At 33.9% G+C, this 12,617-nt stretch overlaps 1 protein-coding gene across 8 annotated transcripts in view; it reads right to left on the bottom strand.

The window, feature by feature from the left end:
- The window catches only part of TFEC (transcription factor EC), a 185,724-nt gene that overhangs the window by 71,297 nt on the left and 101,810 nt on the right, over nucleotides 1–12,617 (bottom strand). The gene's annotated exons all lie outside the window — the stretch shown is intronic.

Raw genomic sequence — 12,617 nt, 5'->3', positions numbered from 1 at the left:
GCAACGACTTCGAAAGTGATTTGGAGGTGCCACAAGACTCAGCACTAGGCACTTTCTCCTCTTTACCATCTATGAGAATAATATCATATTTCCACAGTTATAAATACCATTTAAATATTAAAAAAACATAAATCTCAAATTTTTTCTCTTTGTAGAAGGACCAGCTTTATATATATATTAGCGAGAAAGACACTGATACAGAGAGAGGAGAGAGACCTCACAAATAACAAATATCTCAAAATTTACATGAACAAATATCATGATTATACCCCCACAAAACCAATTTCTCTACAGTTTTTTCCAAATCAGTTAGCGGCATCATCATTCATCCAATTTATCAACTCAGAAACAGGATAGTCTTTCTTTCACCTGTTATTTCCCTCACCAACAACATATAATCTACCCTGTCCATACTAGCTCTCAAGTGTCTCAAGCTTTCATCTTAATTTCTATTACCAGAGATCTAGTTCAAGACACAATCATCCCTTACTGTGAGTCCTCTGCTACTAATTTTCCAGCTCCTTCCATTTCTCTCTTCAGCTGTTCCTCATATAGCCTTCAGTTGCTTCTCATTTCATATAGAATAAAAACCAATTTCTTTATTATGGCCTACAAGTTAGATAGGTAGTTCCCTACGTGTCTAACTTCATCTCATATATCTCTGCTTCATATTCACTGTGGTTTAGTCACACTGGACTTTTTTCTTCAATTACTGTAATAAGCCAAGCACTATCTCTCCACCACCACAGAGCTTTTCTCCCTGCCTGGAATGCTTTCCTTGGGTTTTTTAAAGGACTGACTCTCACCTCTCAGGACCTAGTTATAATGTCTTCTGGCCACACTGGGTGCTACTATATGCCAAGAACTATTTCTACTCTTATGGAGTAGAGACTATTTCTATTCCAGTTTTAACAATGAAAACACTGAGGCAAAAAGAATACACTAAAGGCCACACAACTAATAGTGCCAAGGTTTGAACCTAGGAAATCTGGTTTCGGACTTCACACTCTTAATCTGCTTTTAAAAATTCAGGAGGGTTGACCATAAACAGAGAAATCTTCAGAGACTTTAGTTGTTATAGATGTCTCTAGGGTTAATACATGAGAGTATTTGTGTGTGTGTGTGTGTGTGTGTGTGTGTGTGTGTGTGTGTGTTTGTGTGTGTGTAAGTGGGGAGACTTCACCATGTTTACATATAGAGGGTAACATGTAATTAAGAAGAAGTAAGAGATACAAGCAAAAAATAACTGATTAAATAGGTGACTAAAAAAACAGATGAGAGGGATCTAAAGCAAAGGAAATCATTTTGGCAGAAATATTCTCTTTCTATGTAATAGGAGAAAAAAGAGAATGTACTTTGATAAAAGTATTTTTAGATTTCTAGGAAGTGAGTAGAAAATTTCTTCTTTTTAAATTAGATTTTCTCAGTGAAGTTATAGGCAAATTCATCTGCTGAGAGTGTGGGCAAAGGAGATAAGAAAAGTAGTATACAAAATCTACCAAATGGAATGGAGACAATGGGCTAGAATTATGTCAACTGGGCGGAAGGCCTGGCCAAAATTAAAGATCACTAATTTGTAAACATCCAAATTTGCATGATGTCCTGGGACTGTCTTCCTTGACAACAGCTGGAGGCTGAGCTGAGAGGCTGCACTGGTCAAGGATGGTCAGGTATAACAACAATAGGGAAAGAAGAGACTCTATGACTCTATTTGTGAGAACTGACTGGAATTACTTAGGTAATCACTGGATATGAAACAGAGCAAAGGCTAAAAGGTGAAAAAAAGTGGAATAGCCACTGGATTAGAAGATTCAATCTGACCAAAGAGAAGATATAAAGAGTGTGAAAGCAAGAGAACTGGAAGGTGGAGAGCTTTGGTCTCAGGCTAGGACATTGGTTTGTCTTCTAAAAGTTCCTGAACCTGGGAAACAAAGTGTACCATGCCTTCCTCTACTGACTTTTACATTTTTCCTTTCCATTGCTAACTAATCCTCTACCTTAGGAAACCATTCAAAATTCTCATAAATATCCATGCTTGTTAACACTGATCACTTTGCTTGATGGTGGCAAAAATTCTACCATACAAGATTTATTGGAAACACATGTTTGTCTTTAAACCATGTTTCCTTTTATTAATGGAAAATTATCTCCAAAAATTGCAGCATCAAACATGGTTTTAATCGTCTTCCTTACTACTTACAGAATACTTTACAATGACAAAGGGTCATTTTCTGAACTTTAAATATGATGTTTCCATTAGACTTAAAAAGCAGTGATGGGTGGCATAAGTAATTTGATTTCTAAACATTTTTACCATTTTAATAATTTTTACCAGTGTCACAGTTTGTGTGAGGCTTCTTTGTCATTGAAACTGAATTTTTAAATATGCAGCCACAGATTATAGGGCAAGCAGACAACTGGCATGGAATCCAAAGACAATGATGAATGGAATGAATGAGATCTAGTATAATCTGTTTTATACAGCATTTTACAATTTATAGAACACATTTTTTTATCTATTAACCTCTCTTATTATCTCTTACTTGATTCCTTATGATTACGATCCCTTATTTGACATATTTTGTTAATGAGCTAAGATGCAGAGATGTTAAGCAAGTTATTGAAGCAGCACAGAGTTAAAAATCAATTCACACCTGCTTATCTCTATTCTGGTGCTCTTTTTAAAGTGAGAACTATGTTAATAATCATACTGATAATAATGGCATACATTGCTGATAAGTAAAAAAGTTTGCTTTGTGTCAGGCAGACATTAGAGCACTACGCACCTGGTTGCATGTAACCCTCACAAACAAACCGGTGAGGTAAATGAATAGCCTTGTTCTCTATGCATTACACATAAAGAGGAGATAAAGGATGGGTTAAGGAGCTCTGAAGAAAAGCAAAAGTTCAAATCCTAACTAGTCTCACTACCGAGTCTTTGTTCTTCATCTGAAGTGATTATTAAAATGAAGCTGCTCGCTTTTCAAAGCAACAAATATTTTTAATACTGAAGAGGGAAAAATGTAGCAGGCACCAGTATGAATCACTACCAGACAAATATATTTGTACATTTTTATAGCCTAAGGAAATAATCCTAAATGTGTAAAAGATTTGAAGCATCAAGATGATCATTAAAACATTATTAGTAATGATTCCAAAATGTAGAGAACATATAAAATTTAAACATATACCCTGATGGACTCTCTATAGCATTCTTCAAACTGTGATATTTAATTTACTTTTCATTTTTACTGAGATCAAAGGGCTTTATTACTAAAAACACTTCATCATAAAATGACTAGAAAGCATAAACTTTGAAAGCAAAGCTAAAGTAAGCTACTTTTCCATCTATTAATCACATAATTAAAAAAATAGAATGATACATCAAGCGACTCTAACACAAGAGAAAATATGACTATTAAACAAACTATTTTAAGAAGTGTCATCATGTTATTCATTACTGAAACTCTGGCCCTAATTTTTTTCTAGTCTTAACACTGAATCTATTTAATAAATGTACATAAGATAGCATCTAAATCCTGAACATCTAGAAAATGCTTCCATGGGAAAAGTTAGAATTTTAGGAGTGTTGGAAAGCAGTACATGAATGTCTTTCAAACAATAATAAGATATTTCAAATTCTCGGTGTAAATGTACTGGGATATTCAACCAACATAAACCAGATCTTATTACAATGTGCTTACAGCAGACAATAACTGTTATGTTCTCCCCATAAATGTGAGCATAAACCATCCTCTGTGTCTTTATGGTGTTTTTTTGTCTTACTCAAATCCGGAAGTTTATTTCAAAGTAAATTTCCTAAAGGAACATAAGCACAGATATACAAAGGGGCTTGCTTTTGAAAAGCAGCTCAAATAATAATGTCAATCTGATTCTCTTGCCTCAGCAAAGGTTTTGTTTGGTGTTTTGTTTTGTTTTGTTTCTTTCTTTCATGAATTCTTTTTCTTAGAGTATTATTAGTGGCAAGGTCAACTTTGTCTTACCACAAGTCATTAATGACTGAATTGGTAAACTGATATCTAAGGTCATTTGCTGTCATACATCTGTCATCAGCCCTTCAGAAGAGTAAGAGAATACGATGCCTTATTAGGACTTGGACAAGTTAGAGTAGGGTTTCAATCTTATTGAACTCTGTATATACATTGGGGAAAATGTGATTGTTTTTCAGCCTATAAATATATTGCCAGCTCTAGCAAGCAGCAAGACATCTCATTCTAGAAAGTCAAATTCTGCAATGTGTCACTTTCAAACTTCTCTCACTGGTCTCAGAAAAATACTTACAGATTTCAAATAATGTTATTTAAAGTAGATTCTGGTATACAGACACCTACGTTCTCCAAAGTTAAATTTTCTAGTTAGAGTGTCTCCAGTCAATCCAACCACTTAAACCTGACAGGCAAGCCAGTCAAATAAGCAGTCACAGTGGGCCAAAAATCTGTCAAAATGGTTTGCTTAACTGGTGATTACTTCTTGACTGACTTGGGCAGTCAAATTAATCAAAACAGTCAAACCAGGTTTTCCATGTATACACACAGTCTTACTTCTTCCTATTTTAGTAGGCGTGCCCTGTTTATATATTTGACAGGACTTTTATTAAGTTAAATTGTTTAAAAGAAACAAGTTAGGAATCACTTCATAAATTATATAAATGTCTACACACTACGCTGTACACCTGAAACTAATATAAAACAATATTGAATGTCGACTGTAATTGAAAAATAATTTTTAAAACAAAAGAGAAACAAGCCAAAAAAGTTGTGAGCAACTAGTTTAACAATTAGGGCTCTCTTCATAGTTGGTCCTCAGCTTCAGCACAGAAGAAAAATATGCATTCTGGGCCTGCCTGAGAGCTTGAGAGGGGAGGCAAGGGGGAGGGGCAGATAAAAGAAAAACACCATAGGAGCCAGAAGGACCCATATACATAGCTTCTAAGGTTTCTTGGTTAGAGGACTGAGGCATGAGCTCTTTGAGATTAATTAAAACACTTAGAAAAATCACAGTATAGGGTTTGATGACATAGGTGTCACTGTTTATAATGGTTTTCTATTTTTAGGGTGAATAGCCATTTTTGTCTGAAAAAAACATAAGTTTTAATAATCCATTTAAATGATTTAAAAATGAGAATGAGGGTGATTTCATTACTCAGCTTGTACATATAGCAATTTTGAATTGCAATCTGTTGTTTCAAAAGTATTGGTAGAGCACAGTTAGGATTGCAGGTTTGGGAATTATCCTACCTGGCTTCAAACTTGAGCTTTTCACTGACAAGTTTTGTGCCTTTGGACCAAATTTTTCTCTCCCAGGATGTAAATACTCTTATCTGTATTATCTGTAAGAATATTACTCAATTCCTAGGACTATTCTTATTATTAAATGACTTAATGTGAGCATGGCCCTTTCAATAGGGTAGGATAAGAAAGACTTGCTGTAGAGAGGCATCTGACCAGAGGAAGATGGTCTGGCTCAAATTCACCATAACTGTGAGAGCATCTTACTCAAACAAAGTATTTTTTATAAAGTACCAGACTTCTTTTATACTAACATCTTATGTCTGCTTGGTCTTGCTCTAATTAAAAGTTTTATCATTTAATATTTCTATAATTTCTAATAACAATACTAATAAGTATATGGTTAAAATATCTAGGTACCTGTCTATGCAGGCATTGAGCTAGCTGCTTTCCTCTCACTTTTACATTTAATAACCATGAAACCCAATGAAGTATGTCAGATTTACATGAAGAAACTGAGTTTTAATCAAATTACATAAGTTTTCTGGGGTCAAACAGCTAGTTATGACAGAGTTTGTTTTGAAACCTAACCATCTTACTTTAAAACCTATGTTTATTCTAATTCACCATGTTTCTAAGAATTTGTAATATAATACTTGTTTAATTAATAATAACATACTTTTGATTCTTCTAGCAATGAAGGGTAGTTGATATTACAGATTTGGAACCCTAAAAAAATTGTTTATTGGGCCCCTGAATGTATTTACAAGTAAGTCAGAGAGGCCAAAATGATTGAACACTGGCCTATCATATCCAGAGCCCATGTTTTTTCCACTTTCTAAATTGCCACTTTGGGTTCCAAAAAAAAACCCAAAATAAACAAGTCTGAAATATAAAACTCACATATTCCAAAGGACCTAGAGCTATAAAGGATTTCAGAGACTGGTTAATTCAATAAGTACAAAATAGAATGTCTTGCTAATTGAAGATGGCTGGAGCATCAATAAATAGCCTACGAACAAAGCAATTGTTATAACATTAAAACCTTTTGAGTTGTTTCCTTGGTTGATTTTATTGTCATTGATAGAAGTAGTAATCTCAGACAATAATGTACAAAAAGCCTAAAGACTTCGAAGGAGCATGAATGAGGGATACCTCTGGGACGAGCCCAGGCTTTTAGCTAAAACTCAACATAGTAGGGTATAATCCAACGCGCAGGATTAACATCTCAGGAGACTTGCCCTAGGTCAGTTCATCTCTCTGTGATGCCTTATCCTCTAGATGGAAATAAAAACAGTGAACTCTCTTAAATGTGCCCTACAGTCTGATTAAAGATTGAAAAGGTCTCTAAAAATCCACAGCACTCCCAGGAAAAAATGCTAAATATCATTATCATTATTACACCAAATGCCATAATTTGGTCTCCTCAGATTTCCTTTTTATGTAGATTCCATCAAACTTTGACTTTTGACTTTTTGTCTCTCTGACCAAATCTCCAATGACAAAGCAAAGGGAAATGTTGAGGCAATTAGTGGGGAATGGAAGCAATTAATTCCCTTTTTTAGTGGAGACCTGGCCTCTGTGAACCGGTTTAACCAAAAATAATCAATGACCTTTCTCTGACCAAACTGAAGCAAATCTACTTGATATTTGTCACTGGTTATCCATCTACTGTTTCAACATTAATGAGTCTCTTCACTTTGCCCCTTTCCTTTATGAAACAGAGCCACCTATTCTGGTCCCTAGTTACTTCTGCAACTGCTATTTTTGCAAATCTAATACAGTCAAAGACCTCGTTATCCATATGTAAGTCTAGGAACCATTTTTAGTAAGGCTATGCTTTCTGATTTCCCCAAACCTTTGCCCTTGCACTGTCTCCCCTTCTCTGCTATAGAGATGGGTATTTGTTCAAAATGAATGAAATAGAATGACAAAGATAAAACTTAAATTTAAAAGTGATTGAAAAAAAATTATATAATTTACCTATCTCTAAGCACCGTGCAGACCTCGATTAAAGTTCCTGCTGCGTCACTTACTCTCTGGTCACCTTGGGAAAGTTACTTATCCTTTGTAAACCTCACTTTTCTCTTCTTAACAATAAAGTTAACAGCACTTGCCTCGAAGGTATTGTCAGGCTCAAATGAGGTGATACATGTAAAGCCTTGTTGTACCAGATGAGAGCTCAATCAATGTTAGCTATTATCAACTGGTGAAGAAAAGAGAAGAGAAAAGATTTTGTGTAATATAGCTGATATCAATACTCATTAAAACTCTTCTAAGGTGACTGCTACTCAAGCAGATTAGTTAACATTTACCGACTCCCATTTATCCCTCAGTAGAGGACTTAATATTTTAACTTATGCCTTTATTTTACAAATTCCCTCCTTTTCCTAGTGTAGTCTGGAATATCTTTGCTTGCTATTTTGTTATTGTTGTCATTTGTTTTGTCTTTAGACAAATACTTCCTAAGCAACTAATAAAAGTTAGTCATACATTTCAATGGATATGTTCAATAGGACTGAATATAAGTGAATTTAGATAGTTTAATACACTTAGTATTTTATGTTCAAATAAATAGAATTGCAAATTAATTGGCAATACATTATTAGAACATATAGAAAAGTAGAGAGTACCTATGAAGAAAAGATAAATTAAAGATTACTTCTCAAATTATGCAGAGTTGCTTCATCCTATACTTCATTTTGCTCTGAGAGCTCTGTCCTAAGGCAGAGTTCTCTAAGGCTGTTTTTGGGAGAAGATATTGAGAGGAAAAAGGCCAGATGTGTGAAATAGTAGCCTATGGTTATGTCTCATACTCTAAAAATCTTTCCAAAACGTGAGATTATGGATCCCAAAGGAAGAAAGAGAGAGGTCCTATCTTTGGGATCTGAGCTGGATTTCTAATCTTAGAGCTCCCACATCTAATATAAGTTTGATACCCCAGGACTAAATTCGGAACTACTCTTCAGGAACAGGAAACCTAAACTTTACCACTACCAGACCCCTCACCCTTCACACTCAGTCCTGGTCCCTTCCACTCACCACAAATTAAAATAGTTAGGAAACACACACACACACACACACACACGCACACGCACACGCACACGCACACACACGCATGCATGTGTGCATGAGAAAAAGAAAGAGGGAGGGAGAGAGAGAGAGAGAGAGACTTATTCATAGTCACATGGCAAGTTAGTAGCAAGCTAAAAATGCTGAATCGACTTCCTATTTCACAGTGTGTTCTATCAGCACCAAACCAAGCAACCACAAAGAAATCACTGAATCACTTGCAAACATTTGTTTGGCCCACTGGTTGGGAGCTAATCCATGTTCAGTTTAAGTGGTTATTTCAACAGTGAAAAATAGCAGTCCACCACCTTTGATTTTCTTATGAAGTAGGTTATATCATATTTTTAACAAAACACTTGTCTTTGTCTTCTATTCTTTCCAGAAGTACAACTACTTACAAAGTATTATCGAGAAACAGATGTTTGTCCTTGTTCTCCTAAAACAGAATCAAGAGCATTCTATAAACAAAATCTAGAATTGATGACTCTAGTCTTTCATCCCTCCAGTATTTGTCCCAAATGGCCAGAGATATCCTGCTAAAATGCAATCAGATCAAGCTACTTTCCCTTGCTAAAATCTTATGACCCTTAAAAGCATAGCTCTTATGATCTGCCCCTATCTTAACTCTCCAGCCCCATTCTATGTTATTCCCTACAATGATCCCACACTGTAATGAAGAACCCTGAATGTGCCATACTTTTCACAACTCTGCGAATGCTAGTTTTGGTCCAATGCCTTTCTCCTCTTTTTGCCTGCCCTGAGAATAGCTAATTATTTTTCATCTCTTTGAATACCTTGCAAAACCCCAGACTCATAGTAAATTTATATGTACTTTTATTATAACACTTTGCAGTGTGATTAATTATTGAAATGCCTCAACTGCTCATTGATAGGTAACATAGCTCACGCATCTTATTCTCAAACCTAGTATAGCACCAGGTATACTCCTCTACTTAAACACCTTCAACTTAGAAGGCAAAATCACACATTTTCTACCTTCTCCAGAGGATGGTGTCATCAGTCAGCTCACTGGGCAGACTCACTCCCTGGTTTATTTCTTCATTTAAATGGATATGCTCAATTTTTCAAACACTATATAACCCTACATGTCACAATGCGTTCAAAAGGTTAATAAGAAAAAATCATTGTTTACAATAAAATAAAAGATGTTTTAAAATTTGAGAGCAGAGAGAAAGTAAAGAAGTAAGTGCTTATGGGAAAAATCTTCAATGGTAGTTATGATTTTGATGGAAAGAGCAAATCATCCATCATGTGAAAAGTGTCTTGCACATGTGAAGGACAATAAGCTCTAGAAGAAGAAAAGCGATTGACTAAGTGGAGAAAAACATTAAAAGTTTACCAGAACTTAAAGTCGGGTGATGAGAAAATGCTGCTTACAAAACTGTTGCAGACCTCAGATGGTTCAGCACTTTCAAGTCCATTTGAATTTGTGTGGGACCAAAGGGAGCAGACTGTAAACATCTTAGCTGCCAAGGAATTCCCTACAGACACTAGCTGAGATCATTACCCATCAGGTTTTCAATATAGTAGGTATTGATTTGGGGGGAGTAGGGAAAGATGTTTGAGAGAATGACTTTTAACCAAGATGGGGAAGAGGTTATAGCAAAATATCTGATTGAACAGATAGAGAGCTCTGGTTCGAATTCTCATCTGAATGGAAATAGATCAAAGGAAGCTGAATATCTTTTAAACTTAATTGTTCATGTGCACATGAAATTCTGTATTGGAAACATGTTTACACCACAAGAAATAAAGAAAGGAACAAAGGGAGGGATGGAAGGATTCTTTGGCTCAGTGGAAGAAACTAGAAAGTGAATCACAATTTGTTCTATTACTCAGGCTGTGTTTCAGGAAAGGCAAGAGATGATTTGGAAATAGTCTTCTATGGTAATTCTTAGGAATGAATATAAGGAGGCATGGGAATCCCTATTAAAATTCAATTTCTACTTCCTAAACCCATACTTTTAAACTATCTTTTTAGTCTTATTTTTGAATTTTCACCTATTTCAAACCTGGAGATAAAAAAAAAAAAAAGCAATCTAATGGGTCTTCAAGATCATTAGGCTCAACCTTCTACTCTATTCTGAGAGCAATTACAGAATCTGGAATAAGGACTTCCTCTCTTTAACCAATCTATTCTTAAAATGGTCACCTGACAAAATTCCATAAAACCTATCTTACTATTTCACTTTTCCATAATAAAGATTCCTCCAATTTTCCTAAGGCTTAACATAAACTACCTGTAATTCTCAAAGAATTCTCATATTCTTTTTTTGTTTATGAGTAAGTGGCCGAGAATTTCTAAACTGCAATAAATGCAATTTAACGGAATCACAAAATTACCTATCCTCCTCTAAGCTTTCATAGGCAAAGTAATACCTGCCAAGTGCGGGTATATCTCCAAACACCTACATCCCAGCCTTATACCCCACCCCACAGATTCCTTAATTCACAACTCTATAAAATAAGGAACATTTCTGTATTTTAGTTTTTTTCTTATATTTTCTACTGTTAAGATTACTGTTAAGTTCTCCCTCCTTACAAGTTACGTTTTGGAGGACACATATGATTCTTCCTACCTTCCTCATACATCCTCTGCTCTATGCCTCACAGACTCTTCTTTCTAACCTTAGTAAACATAATCAGTAAAACTTGCACAAGAACTATGTATTTTTTTAAACTATATTTTGCACTATATGTTTGTTTTGTTTTGACAAATAGTATAAAATTTGCAATCTGCTATTTGTAAACATTACCTCTCTGGGTCTACTATCATTCCATTGTTTAATCTAATATTTTTTACTATAAGAATTAATTAAATTTATCTCCATGAAGAATATGGCATGTCTAGTTGATTTCAGATAATTTTATTAGTACATCGATTTATAAAGAATTGAATGATTGCATCTTCATGCATATAATATGATTATTATTTTATCTATATCTATCACCATTCCTTTTGAATCAGATTTCATTAGTTATTTGAAACCATTGTTTAACAATATTTCTCTTTTTTTGTTTCTCCTTTCTTTATTTCTTCTTTTTAACTATTCAAACTACTGTTTTCAAAATTATTTTCCATTTCCACTGTGTTAATTACCACAATTTCTGGAAATTTCATTTATGCTAGAAACCTGAATCATATTTAAATACCTCATAATTGTTTTGGCAATCTATAACTTACAACAATCATTACAATTAAGCTGACTTTTAAGAAACATTTTCTAGCTCATTTCATTTTTTGACATTAGCTTCAAGTTTCAGTTCAACAAAATTACTCATACATTGAACTATTCTACTGCTTTGGAAAGAAACTGAAAATTAAAATAACGATAATAATAATAATAATTAAGACTAAAATAGACAACATGAAATACATATATATATATATATACACACACACACACATACATGAAATATATCTTTTTTTTTTATTCTTAAAGTGGAAATCACAAATTTGGCTTCTTTAAGATAGTTTTCACCAAAAAAGTAAAAGATGTAGTATTAATTCCAAAGCTACTGAAAAGTATAAACTATGCTCAGATTCATCTAAAGCAGAAGTGAAACAAAATTGATTAATCTTGATAATGAACCCAACATTCTGTTTCACTCTGCTTTGTTGTTCATAGTTTCTGAACAGAGAAGAATCATGAGGTTATTTTAAAATCTCTTAAGGTTAAATAAAGTTTCTAGTAAATAAGTTACTAATTAGTTACCTAAAATGAATTAAAGATTACCTAAGGTTTATATTCCTCAAAATGTCTATTTCCAATGAAACATTTTAAAACAATATTAAAATAAGAGATTATAATCCATCTAAATAAATACATATAAAATATATGTGCATATGTATGTGCATATACATATACAGATATATGTATATTCTTCAAGTCTCTACTCTAATTCTAATTATTATAATTGAAAACTGTTACTATAAAAAGTTATTGCTTTGGGCTACTTAACATCTCCTATGCAAACTTTCTGAATCCAAAACGTCATTTTAAAAAAAGAAGCATAATTTTTAACTCTGGAAAAATAACATATGCTAAAGTACTAGCTGGCGTTATTTCTGCTATGAACAGTACTCATAAAGCCAATGAAAAATATATTGCTAAAATATAAACAAAAATTAACATTTACTCAAAAAATAACATATAAGTTACAATAAAGTGTTAAATCAGGTTCTAATTTAGTAAATATCTAAGAATGTTAAACTGGAAGAAGAAATTGCTTTGGTTATCATGAACTAAAACAGTGATTTCTCCATCTTGATGA

The sequence above is a fragment of the Rousettus aegyptiacus genome, unplaced genomic scaffold (assembly GCF_014176215.1).
Source record: "Rousettus aegyptiacus isolate mRouAeg1 unplaced genomic scaffold, mRouAeg1.p scaffold_m13_p_13, whole genome shotgun sequence".
NCBI lineage: Eukaryota > Metazoa > Chordata > Mammalia > Chiroptera > Pteropodidae > Rousettus > Rousettus aegyptiacus.
Note: the sequence above shows the minus strand (reverse complement) of the source record. Positions and strands in the feature narration are given on the sequence as shown.